The sequence below is a fragment of the Bufo gargarizans genome, chromosome 1 (genome assembly GCF_014858855.1).
Source record: "Bufo gargarizans isolate SCDJY-AF-19 chromosome 1, ASM1485885v1, whole genome shotgun sequence".
Lineage (NCBI taxonomy): Eukaryota > Metazoa > Chordata > Amphibia > Anura > Bufonidae > Bufo > Bufo gargarizans.
The window spans coordinates 590,140,889-590,165,346 of record NC_058080.1 but is presented as its reverse complement, the minus strand read 5'-3'; the positions used below and the strand labels follow the sequence as shown (position 1 = coordinate 590,165,346).

At 45.4% G+C, this 24,458-nt stretch overlaps 1 protein-coding gene across 3 annotated transcripts in view; it reads right to left on the bottom strand.

Annotated features, from left to right (window-relative positions):
- CCDC60 (coiled-coil domain containing 60) overlaps positions 1 to 24,458 on the bottom strand; it is a 211,675-nt gene that overhangs the window by 104,573 nt on the left and 82,644 nt on the right. Inside the window, exons 1-2 of one of the 3 annotated variants that reach the window (XM_044290886.1) lie at positions 5,910 to 6,264; positions 5,187 to 5,269 (exon numbers count right to left, since the gene is read on the bottom strand). The gene's annotated coding sequence lies outside the window, so the exon portion shown is untranslated. Of the gene's footprint in view, positions 1 to 5,186; positions 5,890 to 5,909; positions 6,265 to 24,458 lie in introns of those variants that run through there. The other 2 variants (XM_044290877.1, XM_044290894.1) reach the window with 2 other exon arrangements.

Genomic DNA, 24,458 nt, shown 5'->3' with positions numbered 1-24,458 from the left:
TGCGGGCAGAGAAGAAGGCGTGCCAAATATTATATTAACCTAAATCAGACACAAAATAAGTCTGTAAAATGGTACCAGTGGGATTCCTTTGGTACCTTTTATGCAGTATATTTAAGTGAGCATTTGATTCTCACTAGAAAGATGAAAGTTTCTGGTTGGTAATTGGATCTGTAATGGAAAACAGCATGACGTCTTTACCTTCACTTTCTCATACTAATAAAGCAAATAAGCACGTACCAGAACAGAAAGAATCTTTTCCTCAGAGCTCATAGTTTGCATTACTATAAGGCTCTGTTCACATCCTGTTTTTCCACTGTCAGGTATACACATTTGTATAAAGGCACAACATGTAACATTCCTATAGGTCCTGTTAAGATCTGTATGTGTGGGAAGGGTTGGCAATTACAGATTTGCACTCCCCAACAGGTTAAAAATCCAACTTATATTTATTTTCTTCAAAAACACATAATATTTGCAGTCATTTGGATCAACTCCACAGAAAGCTAAATACATAAACTAAATACCTGCCCGTCTGGGTGCTAACTAGACACAGCGGTTTTCTCACCTATGCCCTTAGTAACACAAAGTGGGCAGGGAATGGCAAGTCCCGCTGCCAAAATCTACTTGCCATTCCATAAAAAATCCAGCCCATTAATAACCATGACCAAAGTGCCTCAGAAAACTACACTTTCTACTAGCTTTCTAGATTATTTTACCTATCCCATCTAAGAGGGAAGCATACTTACCTGCTCTCTGCTATTGAATTTCGGCTCCTTTGCTTCCCCGCCACCGCGTTGTGGGCTTCGCTGGTAAGCTTCCGTTTGTTGCGTGTCATGTGGGTCATGTGACACACGGGGGACCCTCGTCACTGCTGCGACACGCGTCAAATTGGAAGTTTAGCAGTTGGGACCGGAGCGCAGCAGCAGAGAAATGAAGGAGCTAGAAGCCAGCTGGATGCAAGTATACTTCTCTGCACAGGTCTGTCCAAAAGGCCCCCTGAAGGCTAACAACCCCTTTAAGGTCCAAAAAGGCCCAGTCCTTAAATGGTCACTAACCTTTCACACAACTTTGTACAAACGACCACAAGAAACTTTGTAATATGTTTTATCAGTGAGAAATATCTAAAAGTGTCTGTGATCAGCTGTTTACCAGGTGCCCACCTCCCACGGTAATAGCTTTTAACTTTGACATAATCATCTCTGCAGGGGGATCATATTAGACATGCCAATGCAAGTCTATAAAGGGGGGAGGGAAGAGCAAGCAGGAAATAAGTGAGACACACACAGCCAGAGAGACTGCACAGCAACATAGGAAGTACTCCATTCACAAAAACACAGGTCAGTACTTCTCTGTAAAAGGTCCTCAATTATCCTGGAGCTGCTTCTGAGTGACTGTGAGACAGTTAGGAAGGAGATTTTCCTCTACTTTATTTGTGTGCAGTGGGTGGCAGCTAGTCTCCATACACCATGTCTGAGACAAGCACAGAGGAAAACTGCTATAAAATGCCCGATACAAGTCATGTAATGGCCTGCAATAGTGTTAGTCCTTCATGTACACACACTGTACTATTGATAAATGCAAAGTTTGTTGAAAGCTCAGAGCCGATTTAAAGGTAATTTGTCAGCTTCGAAACACCCCTAAACTACAGTAAGTGGCGTATAGGGTCAATGACTGTCATTTTTATCTTTATCCTGACTTGAATTCTGACGCTGTGCTCAGACAAACCATCAGTAAAAAGCATTGAGAGGACCCCCGGGCTCATGCACATAATGGCGAGGACTTAAGGAGGAGTCCTCTCAATGCATTTCACTGCTGGTTTGTCTGAGCTCAGCGTCAGAATGCAAGTGTGGATGAAGATAAAAATTACATAATCAGACTCAGTGTCATTTTGTCACGGAAGGTGTACAGGAAACAAGACAATACAAAATAAATATATGACTCACTGGATCCAAAACTAGGGAACAAAAAGGGAGACCCCTGCATAAGACCTGGCACTCTCCCTGACTGCTCAGCCTATGCGAACATCCCAATGGTAGATGATCGCATATCCTCGTACCTCGACTGTATAACACCTGAACACCCTACAATAGTGAGGGGACACGACCACCGGCTCCCTACACTAGACAGGGAGGGAGTCAGGGTCACCTGGGATCCAGCAAACAGAAAATCACAAATGAATGTACAACACTTTCTTGTAGAAGACTGGGAAATAGGATCAGCATGCACACACGCTCCAGGAAGTTGTATAAACCGCACACTAATGCATTATGGGGAGGACTTTAAAGGGATGCAATCAGTCCAACTACATGACAGCTGAGAGAGGCTAACGAGATGAGGAACTGAAAACCAAAACAAAGAAAGCTCAAGGAGGAGGTTCTGAAAGGCATCTGTCAGAGCTTCTCAGATGTCTGGTTGTGACACATTTACACCAGAGTTCCCCAACTCCAGTCCTCAGGGCCCACCTACCAGGCAGGATTTGAGAATATCCCACAGAATGAACACCTGTGGTAAGTCCTAAGGCATTGACACTAATTATATCACCTGCTCAATATTAAGGAAATCCTAAAAACATGACCGATAAGTGGGCCCTGAGGACTGGAGTTGAGTAACACTGATTTACACTACGAACTCCTCACGCTAGTTTAGAGGGGTTTTTGGAGCTGACAGATTCCCTTTAAGGGGTTAATGCATGCTTTTGGTTTAAGCTGCCGTGGAAGAAGCATTTACATTTTACAGAATGTTTCAATATTTATCCTAGTTGGGAGGGAGGTGTAAAATGCCAAAACTGCTTTTAAATGTTTCCCTTAAGCAAATCAACCTCTATAATTATTTTTCTATCAACCAAAATCACTATGCAAAGGATGAAACACCCTCAGCTAAAAGAGCCAATCAACTTAAAAAACAAGCAGACTCTGTTAAAAGCCAGAATCCGTTGACATTTTCAGTAAATGACCTTCTGAGCTTTTCTGAAATTAGGAGTACAAAAGACCTAAAAGTAATAAAGTAATAGCATCTACTGAAGAAAAAAAAAAGGCAACAGTACTGTGAGTGTGTAATATATATATATAAGGCTACTTTCACACTTGGGTTCGGAGCGGATCAGTCTGGTATCTGCACAGACGGAGCTGCTCTTATAATGCAAATGATGGTATCCGTTCAGAACGGATCCGTCTGCATTATATTTCAGAAAAAAGTCTAATTGTTAGTCACACGGATCCGTCCAGACTTTACATTGAAAGTCAATGGGGAACGGATCCGTTTGAAATTGCATCATATTGTGTCAACGTCAAACGGATCTGTTCCTATTGACTTACATTGTAAGTCTGGATGGATCAGTTTGCCTCCGCACGGCCAGGCGGACACCCGAACGCTGCAAGCTGCGTTCGGGTGTCCACCTGCTGAGCGGAACGGAGGCCAAACGGTGCCATACTGAGGCATTCTGAGCGGATCCGCATCCACTCAGAATGCATTGGGGCTGTACGGATCCGTTCGGGGTCGCTTGTAAGAGCCTTCAAACAGAACTCACAAGCGGAACCCCGAATGCAAGTGTGAAAGTAGCCTTAGTGAGAGAGACACAGAGAGAGAGTAGAGCTCTGGAGAGTCCCACTTTGTAAGAAATTAACCCAATGAAAAACTAATCAAAATGTGTCCCGCTGATATGCAGTAAATAGGGGCCTTATTCTATTAAAGGGGTTGTCCGGCCTTCAGCAAATAGAAGTCCTCAATCTATAGGCTCCTGACCTGTGTGCTTAACCATAAAGTACCTCGCTATCTATGGTCCCACTGCTGTTCCATTCCCGGTGACTTTCCAATCCCCACAGGACCAGGAAGTGGCTTGGTCCCGAGACCACTGCAGCCAATCATAGATGGTCACAGCAGCTTGCTACAGTTTGGTGTCAATTTGCGAATTTGAAGAATAGAGAATTTTTTAAGTGTGAGGAAGGTGTGTCAAAGGTGGATCCGTGCTACACCTCCCACTCCTTGAATGACAGCTCGAGGTTTCTGAATAGTCAGCTTGCCTGGCCCTGTCAATCAAGGAGAGGAAGGAGATGGCAGGAGGAGCAAGGGTGCACAGAGTGGCCGAGACCCGTTCAGTGCACTTAACTTCACATTTGCATATGGATTAAAAGTACTTTTTCTTCAGAATGAAGTGAAAGGTATCATTAAGTTCAGCTGAGCTGAGCCTACAAGGCATTGTATCTGGTTTAAAAGGCATCTGTCAGCATATTTGCACCTATGAAACTGGCTGACCTGTTGTATGTGTACTTGGCAGCTGAAGACATCTGTGTTGGTCCCAAGTTCACATAGGACCACGGGAGTGCGCATATTCCAGCACTTTTTTCTATACGGTGCAAGCACGACCACCGCTCCTGGATTGCAGGGGGGTCGTAACCAGAGTATGGCTACTTTCACATCTGCGCTTTCCCTTTCCGCTATTGAGATCCGTCATAGGGTCTCAACACCGGAGGAAAATGCCTCAGTTTTGTCCCCATTCATTGTCAATGGGGACAAAACTGAACTGAAGGGAACGGAGTGCACCAGAATGCATTTTGAGTGCATCCTGGGATGTGGAGAAAGATGGATCTGTCATGACTTACAATGTAAGTCAATGGAGACAGATCCGTTTTCTTTGACACAGATGCGAAAGTAGCCTATAATGTGATGGAAAAATTAATCTAGCCAGCAAAGGTAGCAATATGAACAATCACAATTTGTTAGTAAATGCCTTTTACTAACTTTCTCTACATGATAAATGCCTTTTACAGAAGTGAGACAACCCCTTTAAGGGTTTAACTCCTTAACGCAAAATCACATAAACCTGCTCCAATGTATACAATGGTATTTGTAACATTACGACCACTAACAAGCCTTATCATGTGAAATTCCTGTAGGAGTGCCATGTGTATTATTGGTGGCACTGTACCTTTTTTGCTTTTCAGTGTTTGAAATCTGACCTTGTTTTTGTACATTTAATCTAATAAAGACTGTGCATCTTTTGAGATATTGCTCGTTGCCACTCAGGAGTATTGCATGATCACGGGTACACCCCTTCCTGTGTTTGATATTGCTGCCCTGTACTAGATGTAAAAGACTCGCAAAGCATGTAACTAATAATATATGATAAAGGAATATCAATGTAGCTGTAGACAATGCTCTACTGGGAGACATCGCTACAGATACTTTACCTGGTGTGGCTGAGCTCTTTATTAAAGCTGCTTGTGTCTTTTCTTCTATGCCTCAGATACACAGAGGACCCGGAAGATGCAATCTTAAAGAAAGAAAAAGGAGACTAGAGCTTAGAACACAACAAAGTGCAGAATACTAAGAATATATGAAACCTCAAAGTAACTCTTAAATGATTCGATATTTTGAGGCTTTTGAACATGATAACTGCTTATTACAATCTCCAGGAACCGCCGCTCACTGTGTCTCTGAGGACTTCTCTGGATCTAGAGTGGTGACTATGGATTGTAGTGCCATTGTTATCATTTTTCCTTTCTCCTTTCATTTTCTCTTCTACATGACTGCAATGCTCCAACGGGTGTGGACCCGCTGTGCCACTTACTGGTTTGGCTTTGGGCCAAACCTGGGAGCGGAATCTAAGTGTTGCCCTGGTTTTCACTCTTTATCCCGCTCCAAAATGCGGAAGCTGGTCTTAGTTGCAGGGGAGACACCAGGTCGCTACTGCAAGAGTGGTCTCGGTTAAGTGGCAAGCACTGGGGATACAGTCAGGTGGAGCGAGCTGTCACTGGATAGAAGGCGCGCAGCAGCAGAGTCAGATGAAGCAGAGCTCAGTTAGTGATTAGAAGAGCTGGAGCTGTTAGAACAGCAGAGCTGAATAGCTCAGGTGCAGCAGGTGTAACAAGCTGAACCGCAGACAGAGGCGTGGTCGACAATCCGAATCATACACTTAAGAGCAGCGAGGTACAGGAGGATCAGGCAGAGACGAGGTCAGGATACAGCCTAAGGTCGGAAGCAGGATAACAACACAGGAACTACAAGCTGGAACCTTGGCTGTAGAAAACTACAATATTCCTCAGGCATCACAGGAAGGGGAAGCACCCTTATAAAGGTGGTGCCTGACCAGGATTGGAGAGAAGGCGGAATCAGGGGCGTGCACGAACCCTCAAAGAAAAAAGGACGTGTGAAGCCCCTACAAGGTGCAACTGAAGCTGTCACTGCCCGCGATAGTGCAGGAAAGCGGGTCCGGAGCCTGCAGCAGAGCCTTGTGTGCAGTTTGACTGAGGTACATAGCAGGATGCGCTGCACTTTGGCGACTGCCATTGTTACAATGACTTGATGTGGCCAAGGCTTTTGACTCCATAGAATGGTCTTATTTTATGTATGTCCTAACATGTTTTGGCGACCGATTTTGTAAATGGATATCGGTTATACATAAATTTCTTTGTGCATGAGTGATGGTGAATGGTCTATTTTCCTCCTCCTTCTGCTTACACAGAGGTACTAGACAGAGTTGTTCCCTCTTGCCTTTACGATTTGCAATAGTAATCGAACCGTTAGTTTTGCGGATTAGGCAAGGTCCAGCATATCTGTGAATTCGGAATGGCTCTCAAGAGAACCTCATATGGACTGCATGCTGACGACATGGCCTTATTCATGTCCTGCCTGATTGCTACCCTTCCCAGAGCTATATCCCTTAGCAATCTGCTTGGTAATTTTTCTGCTCTCCTTATTAGTGTTGGGCGAGCATGTTCGTGTGCGATACTCAAGTGTCCTCCACGCACATTTGTTTGCTGCTATGCAGCCAATAAACGTGCGCGGAGGTACTGGCACTCACTGTTATTCCGTAGCCATGCTGGCTACTAGCATTACAGTGATTAGCTAGCCGGAACGTGTCATCAGGTGCTATATAGCACCTGATGACAAATGGTTCGGCTCAGTCTGTCACGGTGGGGAGTGGGGGAAACCCCCCACCGTACAATGTCAACGGATAAAGGGGAAGCAGCTAGGCCAGGACGCAGGAATCAGGTCACCTCCTAAAGCATCCTGGATCGTAGGACGGCTCATACCTGGATACCTTTGGCCCTGAGTCGCCCTGATAATCCCTCACATAGAAGCAGAGGAGAGAAAACCTGTTCTTCCCAGACACGGAGGAACAGGAGTCTCAAAGGGCCTATCTGCAGGGAAAAGTGGAAGACTGAATACAGCAACACAGTCGGCAGGTGAGAACACCAGACAACACAGTTACCTGCCGCTGCCTCCACGACTGTAACCCGTGCATACGTACAGGAGCCCACACACCAAACAGGACTCTGTACCAACAACACCACACACAGGCATCTAGCACTCCTGATACTGCCTGGGCCCCATACAGCAAGGTGCACGGCAGCCACATGCAGCACTGCATACCGACTTATGGTTCACCCCTCCGGGAAACCAGCCTCCTCACGGAGGAAGACAAGTAAATGTTTAGCATACATGCTGGAAGACAACACCAAACATGGAACAACAAGCTAGACATGACAACACACCAAATACCTAACCCCACACCAAACATACACCACATGAAAGGAAGGGAAGACATCGCTGATGACATCGATGTCCTACAAGGTGGCCCTCAAGGACTGGGCAGATAGTACACCCTGGACTGGAGTCGAGCTCCAGCACCAACAACAGCTGAAGTACAACTAACTCCAGCCAGGAAGCCACAGGAGATAAAACCCAAGTGACCACACCCAGTCAGGGAGTTAACTATTCCAGCATCAGACAGGGGAAGGCTACAAATTAAAGGGGAAGTGCACACACCAGCCAACAATCAACAGCATGCGTGGCAACCATGTCATGGTGCGCACAGCCAAAGCCAAGACACTGAAACCACATGCCTTAACAGCAACACGTTGCCACCGGCAACTGCAAGCATATCAGAAGTGTTACGGCGCAGACAGCAAAGGCCGTGACACAGTCTTAGTCAGGGAGAGCTGCAGCAGAAGGGACAGATAGTGTAGGGACAAGAATTGTTTTGTTTTTTTAGGCAGGGTTTACTGGTGAAAGGTGTCAGAGACCCAAGTCTTTTAAGGACTATTGTTTTATCTGGTTGCCATATATATTATTAGTGCAACCTGCGCTAAATTGCGTGCAATTGTTTGGCCGCTGCTGACAGTGACACAACCTCTGCTACATCTGTTGTGTTACATTTGCGCTGAGAAATTCAGCGCAATTGTTGGGCTGCTGGTGACAGCGACATTACCTGCGGTACATCTCTAGTATAACGTTAGCGCATCTGAAATATCAGTGACATTCAGTTACATTTTTTCGCTGCTGGTGACAGCAACATTACCTGTGTTACATCTCCTGTATAACGTTTACACATCCTAAATATCAGTGACATTGAGTTTAATTTTTTCGCCGCTGGTGACAGCGACATTACCTGCGCTACATCTCCTGTATAACGTTTGCGCATCCTAAATATCTGTGACAGGCTACTTTCACACCTGCATTCAGGTGTCCGCTCGTGAGCTCCGTTTGAAGGGGCTCACAAGCGGCCCTGAACGCAGCCGTCTGGCCCTAATGCATTCTCAGTGGAGGCGGATCCACTGAGAATGCATCCGTCTTCCAGCGCTCAGCCTCCGCTCCGCTCAGTGAGCGGACACCTGAACGCTGCAAGCAGCGTTCGGGTGTCCGCCTGGCCGTGCGGAGGCGAGCGGACCCGTCCAGACTTATAATGGAAGTCAATGGGGACGGATCCGCTTGAAGATGACACCATATGGCTCAATCTTCAAGGGGATCCGTCCCCCATTGACTTTCAATGTAAAGTCTGAACGGATCCGCTCAGGCTACTTTCACACTTAGAAATTTTTCAAAGTTATAATGCAGACGGATCCGTTCTGAACGGATGCAAACGTCTGCATTATAGGAGCGGATCCGTCTGATGAAACATCAGACGGACCCGCTCCGAACGCTAGTGTGAAAGTAGCCACATTCAGTTTAATTTATTACTTACACTTACACTTACAAAACTTGCGCTACTGTGTGTGTAACATACTTTCAAGCATATATACCATTTAATATGCAGAAGGCGAGCAGTAAGGAACGGGGGAGTGGCCGTGCTGCTGATGGTGCACTCAGAGGCTGTGGCCCTGGGCGCGGTGAAACTGTGCCTGCTGCCAGAGCACAAGAAACACACTAATCCACGATACCTAGCTTCATGTCCCAGTTTGCAGGGCAGCGCAGGACACCACTCTCTAAGGCCTCATGCACAAGACCGTGACGGCCTCATGGAAGGCGCCCGTGTTGCCGGCAATATAAATGCCTATTCTTGTCCGCAAATCGCGGACAAGAATAGGACATGTTATATTTTTGGGGCGGGGCCGAGGAACGGATGCGGACAGCACACTGAGTGCTGTCCGCATCTTTTGTTGCTCCGCTGAAATGAATGGGTCCGCATACGAGCCGCCAAAACGGCGGTTCGGATGCGTACCCAAAAAACGGCCGTGTGCATGAAGCCTAAGTCACACCAGTGCGACCAGGTGGTCGGTTAGATTGCAGCAGACAATGCTTCCAGTCGGTTAAGCACCACCCTGTCTTCCACAAAGTCCAGTCTCAGTAGCCAAGAGTCTGGTCAACAGAATCCTCACCCTGATTCTCCTTCCTCCCACCATGGTGAGTCTTGGCAAACAAGTGATCCCACACTCGGATATTCCGAAGAGCTCTTTTCATCGCTTTTCCTTGATTTGGCCCTCTCGCCAAGCCCGCTTGAAGAGAGACAAGAGGAGATCTTGTGCACTGATTCCCAAACTCTTGAGCATCCACAGTGAGAAAAAGATGACGGTGGGGAACGGCAATTAGTGTTTCACGAGGTGGATGATGATCATGAGACACAGTTGCCAATAAGTCAACCGCAATTAGTGTCTCAAGAGGTTCATGATGAGGATGAGATACAGTTGTCAATAAGTGAGGTTCTTGTTAGGTCAACAAGTCAGGAGGATGACCAGTAAGGACGTGGAAGAGGAGGTGGTGGACAATGAAATCACTGACCCAACCTGGGAAGGTGGCAAGCCGAGCGAGGACAGCAGTACAGAGGGGGAGGGATCCGCAGCACCGCAACAGGCTAGAAGAGGCAGTGCGGTGGCAAAAGGAAGAAGACGGGCCACACCAAACAGGCCCACAACTGTTCTCCTGAGCACTCCCTTGCAGCAATCTCGCTTTCCAAGGGGTAGGTGTTCCACAGTCTGGCGCTTTTTTGAGGAAAGTGCAGACGATAAAAGAACTGTTATTTGTTACCTGTGCTGTACCAAAATGAGCAGGAACGTGAATACTAGCAACCTCACCACCACCAGCAAGATCCGCCACATGGTATCAAAACAACCTAATAGGTGGGCCAAACGCATGGGTCCACAATCAGTGTCTGCGGGTCACACCACTGCCTCCTCTTCCCCTGTGTTACGTGCTGGCCAATTCCCTGTCCAAGACGCAGGCCTGGATGCCTCCCGCCCTGCACCTGGACCTTGCAAGCACCATCAGCTAGCACATCTACTTCTGTGTCCCAGTGCAGCGTACAGATCTCCATACCCCAGGCCTTGGAACAAAAGCGCAAACACCCAGCCACCCACCCACAGGCCATAGCACTAAATTTCTGGCCCTGGAAATGTTGCCATTTAGGTTTGTGGACACTGAGGCTTTCCACAGCCTGATGAAGGCAGCCGTCCCTCGTTACTCAGTCCCCAGCCTCCACTTTTCTTCCCGGTGTGCCATCCCCGCCCTACACCAGCATGTGTCCTGTAACATCACCCGTGCCCTGACCAATGCAGTTATTGGGAAGGTCCACTTAACGACTGACACATGGACAAGTACTTTTGCCCAGGGAAGCTACATTTCCCTGTCGGCACACTGGGTGAAAGTTGTGAAGGCCGGGAGCGAGCCGTACCCTGGGATGGCACAGGTGCTACCGAGGCCAAGGATTGCGGGCCCTACTTCCATCAGGATTTCCACCACCACCTACATTAGTGGCTGCAACCCCCCTTCTTTTTTTTCTCCACTTCCACCTCTGAATTCTTATCTTGCAGCACCAGTCAGCCATCAGTCAGTAGCTGGAAGCAGAGTAGCACTGCAGTGGGGAAGTGGCAACAGGCCGAGCTGAAACTAATTTGCTTAGGTGACAAACAGCACACCACCGCAGAGCTGTGGCAGGATATAAGGGACCAGACTGAGCTGTGGCTCTCGCCACTCAAGCTACAACCAGGCATGGTTGTGTCTGATAATGGCCGTAACTTGGTGGCGGCTTTGGAGCCCGGCAAGCTCACACACATACCATGCCTAGCCCACGTGTTCAACTTAGTGGTTCAGCAGTTTCTCAAAACCTGCCCCAATTTGCCTGAGCTACTGGTGAAAGTGCGCAGCGTGTGTGCCCATTTCCGAAAGTCATCTACAGTTGCAGCTGGTCTGGCAACGCTGCAGCAGTGCTTGCAATTGCTAGCACACCGACTGTTGTGCGACGCGCTGGAACTCCACGTTCCACATGCTCCATGTTCCACATCTTTCCCAGCACCGACCTGGGAGTCCAAGATGCATCCAGACATCCTCCCCATGCTGTTTCCAAACCATTTCAGTGGTGTTTCCATAAATTTTTGACCTTTTCCTGTGAACCAGACACCCTCCCCTCTTCAGAGCAGGGGGGGCCTGGTTTAATGCTCGGGCTATCCCATTGACTTCCATTGTGCTCGGTAGAGCACCCGAGCATCCCAAAGTGTTCTACTCGAGCACTTTGGTGCTCGATCAACACTACTCCTTACCAATTGGCAGTAGGAATAACCGTGGGTGGGAAATTGAGTTTTGCGGTTTACAAGTAACCTCAATTTACATATCAGGGTGTTAATATAACTAGTGATGAGCAGCAAAGGCAATATTAGTTTTCGCAATATCTTGCAAATTTTTGGCATAATATTCACCATAAATTCTCAAATTCTAGAATTCATGATCTGCAGTCATGATTTTTTTGATTGTAAAAATCGTCAATGTTATATGCACGTATATGCACTCTATACAGGCGTGGGTCACTTTTGCTACATTTTTCAAGCTGCTAGAAGTTTCCTGAGACTGGAGAAAATGGTTGGCAGCAACTTTCGTGACTGTGAGGAAGAACTCCTGATCACTGTACGTAATTTTACATTACAGCACAGTTTTTTTATTACATTTCGCATGCATGGCAGAACAATAGCTTTCTATGCAGATAGAGTGCTCCAATATATTTGCGATTGCGCAAATCTGCACTAATGTGCATATTTTGTTTTGCACAATACATGACTATCACAACACAGTAATTCCTATCACACTACCTAACACCCTGCACTGGAACCAATCAGCCTATATCACTATCTAGGAAAATTTAACGATCCTCCTGCGCTCCTATTGAATAGATACGTGTCAGTCTACCTTTGTGGGGGAGACTCCGCTGCTAGATGTCTTGAAGGAGCTATTGTTCTCCCTACTAAAAAATTGTTGTATAAAGATATATCACCCGTAGGGGATATTAGACATCAGCGCTGATACACAATCAATTCAACTAGTCCTACTGAGGTGACACTATGCTTGGTGTCAGTCTAATTATTCATATGGTTTTGCTATGTGGGCTATTTATATTAAGATGTGAGTGGCTATCTTTGACGTCACCTGATACGAGTACGGTGGCCTCCGTGGGGCAAAAGGCTGTGACCTACGCGTTTCGAAGCCAAAGCGGGCTCCTTCGTCAGGGTCAGTCTACTTGCTATGTGCCGGAGGTTTAAATAGCTCGTCTGGTTTCCCATGGCAACGAATAAACACTGTTTTTGGAGTGTAAGAAGTGCTGGTTTGTGATGAATATATTGGATGTGATTAATTTCCTCATGGATTATGTAATCTATTGTGCGGTTACTCTTGTAATATCCTTTATTCATTGTTGGGTAATAGTATAAGGTAACGGCTGGGTTTTTAGAACATCAATGATGTGTTGTTTGTGTTTAATATTTTATATATATATATTTTATAATTTTTTATATGTATATTTTATATTATATGTCTAGGTTTTTGTTGCTGGTTATTTATTAGTGAAAGGCGAACAATTCAATTTCCTGGTTTAATCCATTGGGGGCCAGGCTGTTGCATCTAAAAATCCACTTGCTTTCGGCTCTGGACATAATTTTAATATAGTCACCTCCCCTCCTATCTTGCTTCACTTTTTCTATGCCACCAAAGCAAGATCCTGAAAATTTCCCCTGGTGGAATTCTGTGTAGTGACGTGATAGTGGGTGATTATCTGATTTCTTTTTGATATTGTTAACATGTTCTCTTATTCTGATTTTCAATTCTCTTTTAGTTCGCCCCACATACATTTTGTTACATGGGCACTTAATATAGTAAATTACTCCCTTGGTGTGACAGGTAATGTAGTCCTTTATCATATATTTCTCTTGTGGGGTGTTTATTTGAAATGTTGGTTTTACTTGATGTTTCGTGCTTTTACAATTGATGCACAATCTACAGGGGAAAAAGCCCTTTTTGGCACATGTTTTAGGGTTTGCTGTGTTATTCTTGATGGAGGGGGCCACCAAATTGGCCAAGTTGGGTGCTTTTTTGAAAATGAAGGTGGGATTATTGGGGATCTTATTACCAATAATTTTATCATACTTTAGAATGTCCCAGTATTTATGTATGATTCTTTTGAAGTTTTTAACCCCTACGCTATATGTGGTAATGATGGGTATTTTAATATCTTCGTGGCTACCTGGGTCATTTATTTCCCCTTTTTCTTTTTCCCTAGGTTTTTTTTCTTCTAGTAGGGTATGACGGTCCAGATTTTCTACAATTTTGGTGATGGGAGTTAGTTTTTCTAGTTTGTAGCCTTTTTCTATGAATTTAGTATTTAGCATGTTCGCCTCTTCTTGGTAATTGGTATTGGTAGTACAGTTTCTACGTGCTCTTATATATTGGCTGTAGGGAATATTGTTAAGCCATATGGGTAGGTGGCAGCTGTTCAAGGGAATAAATCCGTTGGTATCCGTTGGTTTGTGGTAGGTTTTCGTATGTAGTTTCCCCATTTTCGATGAATATGTTCAGGTCAAGGAAATTTATTTGTACCTTGTCGTAGGTCGAGGTAAAATGTAGATAAAAGTCATTTTTATTTAAGTTGATTAAAAAGTTATCAAGGGACGTAGTGTCCCCTTGCCAGATAAAAACAATATCATCGATAAATCGCTTCCAGAGGACCAGACCCGCACCGAGTCCCCCACGGGGGAAGATGGTAAGCTCCTCCCATCTGCCCATGTAGAGGTTTGCGAAACTCGGCGCGAATCTGGTCCCCATCGCGGTCCCCCACGTCTGGAGGTAAAAATCAGGTCCGTATTTAAAATAATTATGATCTAAAATGAACGTGATGCAGTCACCTATAAAATTTATTTGGTCACCCGACATGGTATTATCTTTGTTTAAAAAGTATTCTACGGCTTCACGTCCCTTCGTTTTTTCAATGACTGTGTAAAGGGCGGTCACATCAAGAGTACCCAAAATGAAGTCTGCCTGCCACTGGATGCCCTCTAATATTTGTAGGATGTGTTTTGTGTCTTTCAAGTAGGCGGGTAATTTGACTACTTTGTCCTGTAGCATTACATCGACATATTTTGATAGGTTAGAAGTGAGGCCTTCTATACCAGAGATTATGGGTCTGCCAGGGGGGTTAGTTTTATTTTTGTGGATCTTAGGTAGGTAATAGAATATGGGTATTCTGGGGGTTTGATTGTTAGTGAATTGGCTCTCATCTTTTGAGAGTGCACCCAGGTTTTTGCCTTTTAGGATTAATTTGTTCAGTTTGAAAGTGTATTGGTTTGTCGGATTGTCTCGTAATTTTTTGTAAGTTTTTGTATCTGAGAGTATTCGTAAAGCTTCTTTGTGGTAATCATCTATATTTAATATTACTAGGCCTCCCCCTTTGTCGGCTGGCCTGATAATAATTTGATTGTTTGTTTGTAGGGATCTAATGGCACTTGTCTCACCCTTGGTGAGGTTCTGAGGACCTTTTTTCCTTTTTTGATTCATATGGAGGAGGTCTCTGGTAACCAATGATTGAAAGGTGATCAATGGAAGAACTCTCCCTCCTTCATAAAGGCCTAAAATTTGCCCCCACTTCGAAATTTAACAGCTTTGACGCCTTTATTGGGGTCAAGAAATTTCTGCGAAACCTAGCCCTAAAAAAATTCTTCATCAAAAAAGAAAAATTTACCAAAATGAATAAAATAGTGAACCAACCGGTAAAAAACACCACTGAAATGGAAAGAAAAAAGAGCGATTCCACTAAAACCGCCAGCACCTACCAAAGGATTAGATCTGATAAAAATATAAATAAAAACAAAACTAAAAATAAAGAGTATATCGGATCAGTAGAAAGTGACACAAATACTAGATCGACTTCAGAAGACAAATTCAGACACACTGAGCTAAAACCAGTATCAAAATTTAATCCAATCACTGAATACTCAGATTCATTGATCACCTTTCAATCATTGGTTACCAGAGACCTCCTCCATATGAATCAAAAAAGGAAAAAAGGTCCTCAGAACCTCACCAAGGGTGAGACAAGTGCCATTAGATCCCTACAAACAAACAATCAAATTATTATCAGGCCAGCCGACAAAGGGGGAGGCCTAGTAATATTAAATATAGATGATTACCACAAAGAAGCTTTACGAATACTCTCAGATACAAAAACTTACAAAAAATTACGAGACAATCCGACAAACCAATACACTTTCAAACTGAACAAATTAATCCTAAAAGGCAAAAACCTGGGTGCACTCTCAAAAGATGAGAGCCAATTCACTAACAATCAAACCCCCAGAATACCCATATTCTATTACCTACCTAAGATCCACAAAAATAAAACTAACCCCCCTGGCAGACCCATAATCTCTGGTATAGAAGGCCTCACTTCTAACCTATCAAAATATCTCGATGTAATGCTACAGGACAAAGTAGTCAAATTACCCGCCTACTTGAAAGACACAAAACACATCCTACAAATATTAGAGGGCATCCAGTGGCAGGCAGACTTTGGGTACTCTTGATGTGACCGCCCTTTACACAGTCATTGAAAAAACGAAGGGACGTGAAGCCGTAGAATACTTTTTAAACAAAGATAATACCATGTACAGGTGACCAAATAAATTTTATAGGTGACTGCATCACGTTCATTTTAGATCATAATTATTTTAAATACGGACCTGATTTTTACCTCCAGACGTGGGGGACCGCGATGGGGACCAGATTCGCGCCGAGTTTCGCAAACCTCTACATGGGCAGATGGGAGGAGCTTACCATCTTCCCCCGTGGGGGACTCGGTGCGGGTCTGGTCCTCTGGAAGCGATTTATCGATGATATTGTTTTTATCTGGCAAGGGGACACTACGTCCCTTGATAACTTTTTAATCAACTTAAATAAAAATGACTTTTATCTACATTTTACCTCGACCTACGACAAGGTACAAATAAATTTCCTTGACCTGAACAGATTCATCGAAAATGGGAAACTACATACGAAAACCTACCACAAACCAACGGATACCAACGGATTTATTCCCTTGAACAGCTGCCACCTACCCATATGGCTTAACAATATTCCCTACAGCCAATATATAAGAGCACGTAGAAACTGTACTACCAATACCAATTACCAAGAAGAGGCGAACATGCTAAATACTAAATTCATAGAAAAAGGCTACAAACTAGAAAAACTAACTCCCATCACCAAAATTGTAGAAAATCTGGACCGTCATACCCTACTAGAAGAAAAAAAACCTAGGGAAAAAGAAAAAGGGGAAATAAAAGACCCAGGTAGCCACGAAGATATTAAAATACCCATCATTACCACATATAGCGTAGGGGTTAAAAACTTCAAAAGAATCATACATAAATACTGGGACATTCTAAAGTATGATAAAATTATTGGTAATAAGATCCCCAATAATCCCACCTTCATTTTCAAAAAAGCACCCAACTTGGCCAATTTGGTGGCCCCCTCCATCAAGAATAACACAGCAAACCCTAAAACATGTGCCAAAAAGGGCTTTTTCCCCTGTAGATTGTGCATCAATTGTAAAAGCACGAAACATCAAGTAAAACCAACATTTCAAATAAACACCCCACAAGAGAAATATATGATAAAGGACTACATTACCTGTCACACCAAGGGAGTAATTTACTATATTAAGTGCCCATGTAACAAAATGTATGTGGGGCGAACTAAAAGAGAATTGAAAATCAGAATAAGAGAACATGTTAACAATATCAAAAAGAAATCAGATAATCACCCACTATCACGTCACTACACAGAATTCCACCAGGGGAAATTTTCAGGATCTTGCTTTGGTGGCATAGAAAAAGTGAAGCAAGATAGGAGGGGAGGTGACTATATTAAAATTATGTCCAGAGCCGAAAGCAAGTGGATTTTTAGATGCAACAGCCTGGCCCCCAATGGATTAAACCAGGAAATTGAATTGTTCGCCTTTCACTAATAAATAACCAGCAACAAAAACCTAGACATATAATATAAAATATACATATACATATAAAAAATTATAAAATATATATATAAAAAATATTAAACACAAACAACACATCATTGATGTTCTAAAAACCCAGCCGTTACCTTATACTATTACCCAACAATGAATAAAGGATATTACAAGAGTAACCGCACAATAGATTACATAATCCATGAGGAAATTAATCACATCCAATATATTCATCACAAACCAGCACTTCTTACACTCCAAAAACAGTGTTTATTCGTTGCCATGGGAAACCAGACGAGCTATTTAAACCTCCGGCACATAGCAAGTAGACTGACCCTGACGAAGGAGCCCGCTTTGGCTTCGAAACGCGTAGGTCACAGCCTTTTGCCCCACGGAGGCCACCGTACTCGTATCAGGTGACGTCACCGCCGGCGGTTTCCCGGGTAACGAACCAAGCTCCCTCGCGACGCGCGTGCTTCCGGCCGGGGCCGCGCTGCTGCAGATAGGAGAGCGAGAAGAACGCCGGGATTTGAAAGAATACCAAACACAGAAAAAAGAAGAACAAGATAGAAGAAAGAAATATAACGACTTAACAGAACACCGACATAAGGAACGCTTTAGACAACGGAATAACAAGGTACCCAGGACAGCGTTTATATTAACATCCACCTCTGACTTGTCGCTTTACTTTCAGTGTTCACAATTTCATTATCTGCTCACCCCCAGTGAGCGATCACATACCCCGACTGACAAAGATAGCCACTCACATCTTAATATAAATAGCCCACATAGCAAAACCATATGAATAATTAGACTGACACCAAGCATAGTGTCACCTCAGTAGGACTAGTTGAATTGATTGTGTATCAGCGCTGATGTCTAATATCCCCTACGGGTGATATATCTTTATATATCACTATCTAACCTACACTGACTATCTCCCACTAACTATCTGTATAATATATATATATATATATATATATACAGGGCCGGCCTTAGGCCTTTAGGCACCCTGTGCGAAAAAGCTTTACAGCGCCCCATAGTGACCACGCCCCTCAGTAACCACGCCCCTCAGTAACCAAGCCCCTCAGTAACCACACGCTTTCAGTGGTCACACCCATTTCTCCAATATTGGCTCCATTTAAAACCTTCCATTCCGTTAAGGGCTCTTTCACATCTGCGTTCTTTTCTTCCGGCATAGAGTTCCGTCGTCGGGGCTCTATGCCGGAAGAATACTGATCAGGATTATCCTAATGCATTCTGAATGGACAGTCCGTCCTTCAGGATGCATCAGGATGTCTTCCGTTCCGGAACGGAACGTTTTTTGGCCGCAGCAAATAGCGCAGCATGCTGCGCTTTTTGCTCCGGCCAAAAATCCGGAACACTTGCCGCAAGGCCGGATCCGGAATGAATGCCCATTGAAAGGCATTGATCCGGATCCGGCCTTAAGCTAAACGTCGTTTCGGCGCATTGCCGGTTGCGACGTTTAGCTTTTTCTCAATGGTTACCATGGCTGCCGGGACGCTAAAGTCCTGGCAGCCATGGTAAAGTGTAGTGGGGAGTGGGGAGCAGCATACTTACCATCCGTGCGGCTCCCGGGGCGCTCCAGAGTGACGTCAGGGCGCCCCAGGCGCATGGATGACGTGATCGCATGGATCGCATGGGGCGCTCTGACGTCACTCTGGAGCGCCCCGGGAGCCGCACGGACTGTAAGTATGCTGCTCCCCCGCTCCCCACTACTACTATGGCAACCAGGACTTTAATAGCGTCCTGGGTGCCATAGTAACACTGAAAGCATTTTGAAGACGGATCCGTCTTCAAATGCTTTCAGTACACTTGCGTTTTTCCGGATCCGGCGTGTAATTCCGGCAAGTGGAGTACACGCTGGATCCGGACAACGCAAGTGTGAAAGAGGCCTAAGTCCCCAAAAAACAGATTACAAGCTATGATAAAAATACAACTTTTATTCAAAAGGTATTTAAACTTGTAACCCCTAAGGCCGGCCCTGGCAATAGGCGGCGGAGCTCGGCAGTGTCACAGGCGGAGAGAGCGGCCGGAGCGGCAAGTGACAGCGCGGACCTCAGCACACCATGGACACGGACTCTGGGGACCTGAGCGAGGGGGAGCTGTCACCAGGTAACAGCAACGCCAAACTTGTCTGCAGCACTGCTGACTGACAGCCGCACGTCCCGCTACAGATCAATCAACTTCATTGAAATGGGCGGGAGGCTGCATTCCGCTGGTAATGGGGGGGTTAACCCCTTTTAAAGGGTTAAAAGGAGAGAGCGCTGTGGCTCCCAGGGAGTGGGTGCTCCGCACGTGGGGCAGGAAGTTTGTTACGGGCATGCGGTACCTGAGCACCTGTCGCTGGTCATAGCAGGTGCTGCGGATTATAAACCGCAGTCAGTGCTCTGCACGGTAGTCACTGTGCCAATGATAGAGCTGCATAGGGTGGGACTGAGGGGGATGTAGCAGAGCTGCCTGGAGGTGCTGCTCACCTACCTGTTGTGTTATCATGGATGACATGCTCAGCTCTGCTACATCAAGAGCTGTGGACTATAAACCTGACACCTACTGGAGTGACCAGGTGCCAAGGCTGGTCCCTCAGACACTAGGTGGTTGTGATGTAGCAGGATTAAGCACACACTGTCAGTCTGTCCCCCTGTCCTCTATGAGCCTCCCCCCCCCCCCATGGCACATTTTTCCCACTCCATTATGGGCCACCACAGGGCCAGTGGCAGATGGGATCCATCCAGATGTTATCTTATCTTATCTTTGTACAAAATTGTACTTTACTACCAAATACCTGTAAGTAGTTCTGTGTGTTCTGACTTGTTATGGTGGTCCTGGTCCGGTGGAACACTGGAACTTGCTGCTTGGCTTTGGCTGGCTCAGGCGTCTGTTGTGGGCGTGGCTGCTGCTGGCTGGTGCTCGGGCTCGCTCCGCCTCCTTCTTCTCTCTGCCTGTGCTGCAGCTGCCTGCGTCACACACACTCCAGCAGCCACTGGTATGCTCTGCTCTGTTAAAGAGAGAGGCAGGCCAGGGAGCAGAGCGGAGCACAGAGCAGCCGCGGGCCCCGCCCCCTCCTCACTCAGTCTCTTAGTCCGGACTCCGGACCGTGACGTGACGGTGTCACGGTGACTTCATGTTCATGGCTCATGCTGTTAGATGGCCGGCGGGCCGCGGCGGCAACAAAATATAGTAGTAAGTAGTAGACTGACTTCACTTAGAGTTCGGCGGGCTGTGTCGGCCGCCCGGCGCCCCTGTTGCTATGGCGCCCTGTGCGGCCGCACAGCCCGCACACCCCAAAGGCCGGCCCTGTATATATATATATATATATATACTAACTATCTAATGTAATTGGATATGGATCCAGATGACTCAGCAAAGCACAGAACACAGCAATGTCACTGCTCTCTCTCTCTCTCTCTCTTTCTCAGAACTGCAAAAAAACTGTAGGAAATGGCTGCTGGGGAGGTTCTCATATAGTAAAGGGGTAGGCAACTTTCCTATTGGTTGCTAGGGATGTTGCTAAGCTCAGACAAAGATATTGAAGCCTTCTCATTGGCCCACAAGTAAGAAAGGAGGTTACTGATGAGAAAAAAAATCTAGAATATTCGCGATTACAAATATATATCACTATATTCTATATCTTTGCTAATTCTCAAAGTGCCGATATTCACGAGAAAAATTTGCAATTAGAATATTCACGATCAACACTAAATATAACAAGGGACCTAAATGTCCACACTTTAGAACATCTTAAAGATAGATTTACCATTTAGAAATGTCTTCCTCTCTCTGTGGCCAGAAAGATCAACTTATTAAAAATAATAGTGCTTCCCAAAGTGTTATATATATTGGAGCATGCTGATATTATGGTACCCAAGCGTTTCTTCTTCTCAGTTAACTCTTTGTTCTCATCATTCATAAGGGGTATGAGTAGACCTAAATTAAAACTTGCTAAGATCCAAGGACCTAAAAAGCTGACGGGAGCTACCTTGCGTGATTTTCCTTTGTATTAGCAGGCAGGCTCTGTTTTATATCCAGATGGACATCTTATTCCCCCTCACCCAACTCTGAACATTGTTTGCCCCCATTTCTGCCATTGCAATATTTGTGGTCTGTAACAGAACTGATTCTTACTGATTCTAAGGCTACCTAAACAAGTTTGGCCACATTCTAAAGTGATTCCCCGCTTCACTGCATAATGTATATACTGGAGACAAAACTTAGCCTCTCTCACCTAGGTAGAATTTCAAACTCAAGTACTGGTGAACTGGAATTTGTTATGTGTGAGGAGGACTAAGACATAGTGGAAATAACTAGACATGGCTGGATGATAACTATTACAGAGCAGTTAAAGATGACCTTTCATTACAATAAAAAATCTAAACTAAGTATGCTGACATGGCGAGCGGCGCCCAGGGAGTTCCCTGCACTATACCGGGAGAACGGAGCGGCGCCCAGGGATAATAGTAAGTGCAGGGAGATCCCTGGGCGCCGCTCTACATGTCAGCATACTTAGTTTAGATTTTTTATCATAATGAAAGGTCATCTTTAATGTACAAGGTTACAGTCTGTTTAGAAAGGATCGTCAAAACCAGAGAGGGGGAGGGGTCTGCCTTTATGTAAAGTCCTGTCTAAAACCCACAGCCACAAAATGGGATATCTTTAAAGGCATCCTAAACTATAATTGTGAGAGGTACATACTGTCACGGCTGGCGGTGGGGGAAACCCCCAGCCGTGCGGTACCCGAAGATGTTGGGTCGCTGCAAGGCCAGGACCACAGGATCAGGGAGCAGGTCACCTCCTAAAGTCTCCCTGATCTGACCCTAACTCCTAACCTGCATGGGCCGACCTTTAGGGTAGGAGGACCCATGCGCAGGAACCTCGGGTCCCTACTATCCCTCCGCAGGTCCCTAGGCTAGGAGCTGGATAGACTACCTGTTCCTCCAGAACACGGAGGAACAGGAGCCTAGAAAGGCCAAGCTGGTAATAAGGGGAATCCAATACCACTTATGGCAGTGGCAGGTATGTGGAACTACAATGCAAAAGTGCTGTCTGTCTACAACAACAGAAAAGACAACAGCACACACCATACATCACACAGGGAACCATAAGGTGCAACAAGCCAGCAACCACATACACATAAACATAACATCAGACAAGGTAACAAAGGTTTATGACCAGAAGGATGGTCCCCACCAGGCAGATGGAGGAGACAGGAGGCTGCTCCAGCCAGCATGGCTGAGAGCAACCTACTGAACCCAGCCAGGGACTGAGGCTTTATAGGCCAAGTGGCCACACCCAAACGGCCAGACACACCCAGTGACTCACACACACTGGGAAGGGAGTTAACCCTTCCTACACCACAGAAGAGAAGGGAAAACACCAACTTAAAGGAAAATAGCACACACACTCACTCACCTGTTACCGCTGGCAACGGCATGCGTGGCAGCCGTGTCCTGAAGAACAACCAGCAGGCCGAGACCCTGCCACCACATGCACACAACACCAGACGTTGCCGCGGACCACCGCAGGTGAAGGGAGGTGTCCAAGTGCACACAACCAACACAATCTCGTGCACAACAAACAAACAAGGAAGTGCACAATATCACACGTAGCCAAGGGCAACCGCACGCATGCCTGTTGTCTGCGGCAACCGCACCTGAGGCAAACCACTAAGTGCCCCCAGCTGCGGTTGATACAACACCAAACCGCGGGCAACAGCATGCGGCTCCCAAGGAGTCACGACCATGACCAAGGGTCGTGACGCATACCTTATGGGAATAAAAGGGTGAGAAACAAGAAAAAAAAATTGTGGATAAATAGAAATTTAAAGGGAGCAATGAATGACAAAAAGAAAGCATTTAAATTGCTAAAACAGGAAGGAAGTGAGGAATGTACTAAATGGTAAAACACTGGGTAAAACTAACATGGAAAAGGATATCTAAGTTTTAGTGGACAGCACTTAACAGTAGAAACCAGTGTCAGGCAGCTGCTGCCAAGGCCAGTAAGATTATGGGTTGCATCAATAGGGGCATAGATGCCTGTGAGGAGAACATAGGGGCACATTTATTAAAACCAGCGTTTTAGACGCCAGCCTTAATAAAGTCCTAAAATGGCGGTGGATCCACCAAAGTTATAAAGAGATGCTGGCCTCTTAATAAACTTTGGCGCATCCAGTGCCAGTTCAAAATGTAAGCCAGCTTCCAAGCTGTCTTACATTTAGACCATTTTCTATGCTTAAAACAGGTGTCGAAAATGGTAAATAAGACGGTCCTGCCAGCCCTTCCCCACTCACGTCTACAATTTTAGACCTGGTGTGAGCAGGGCGAAGCCACAGATAATGGCCCAACTAACTGTTGTGCCGAGATCTGCGCCTGAAATACTCCTAATTTAGGATTTTAGCATAGTAAATGACCCCCAAAGTCCTACCACTTTACAAATCACTAGTTAGACCACACATGGAGGACTGTGTACAGTTCTGGGCTCCTGTGAACAAGGCAGACATAGCAGAGCTGGAGAGAGTTCAGAGGAGGGCAACTAAAGTAATAACTGGAATGGGGCAACTACAGTACCCTGAAAGATTATCAACATTAGGGTTATTCACTTTACAAAAAAGACGACTGAGGGGAGATCTAATAACTATGTATAAATATATCAGGGGTCAGTACAGAGATCTATCCCATCAGCTATTTATCCCCAGGACTGTGACAAGGGGACATCCTCTGCGACTGGAGGAAAGAAGGTTTGTACACAAACATAGAAGAGGATTCTTTACGGTAAGAGCAGTGAGACTATGGAACTCTCTGCCTGAGGAGGTGGTGATGGTGAGTACAATAAAGGAATTCAAGAGGGGCCTGGATGTATTCTGGAGTGTAATAATATTACAGGTTATTAGATTTCTGGAGAGGCATTGATCCTGGGAGTTATTCTGATTGCCTGATTAGAGTCGGGA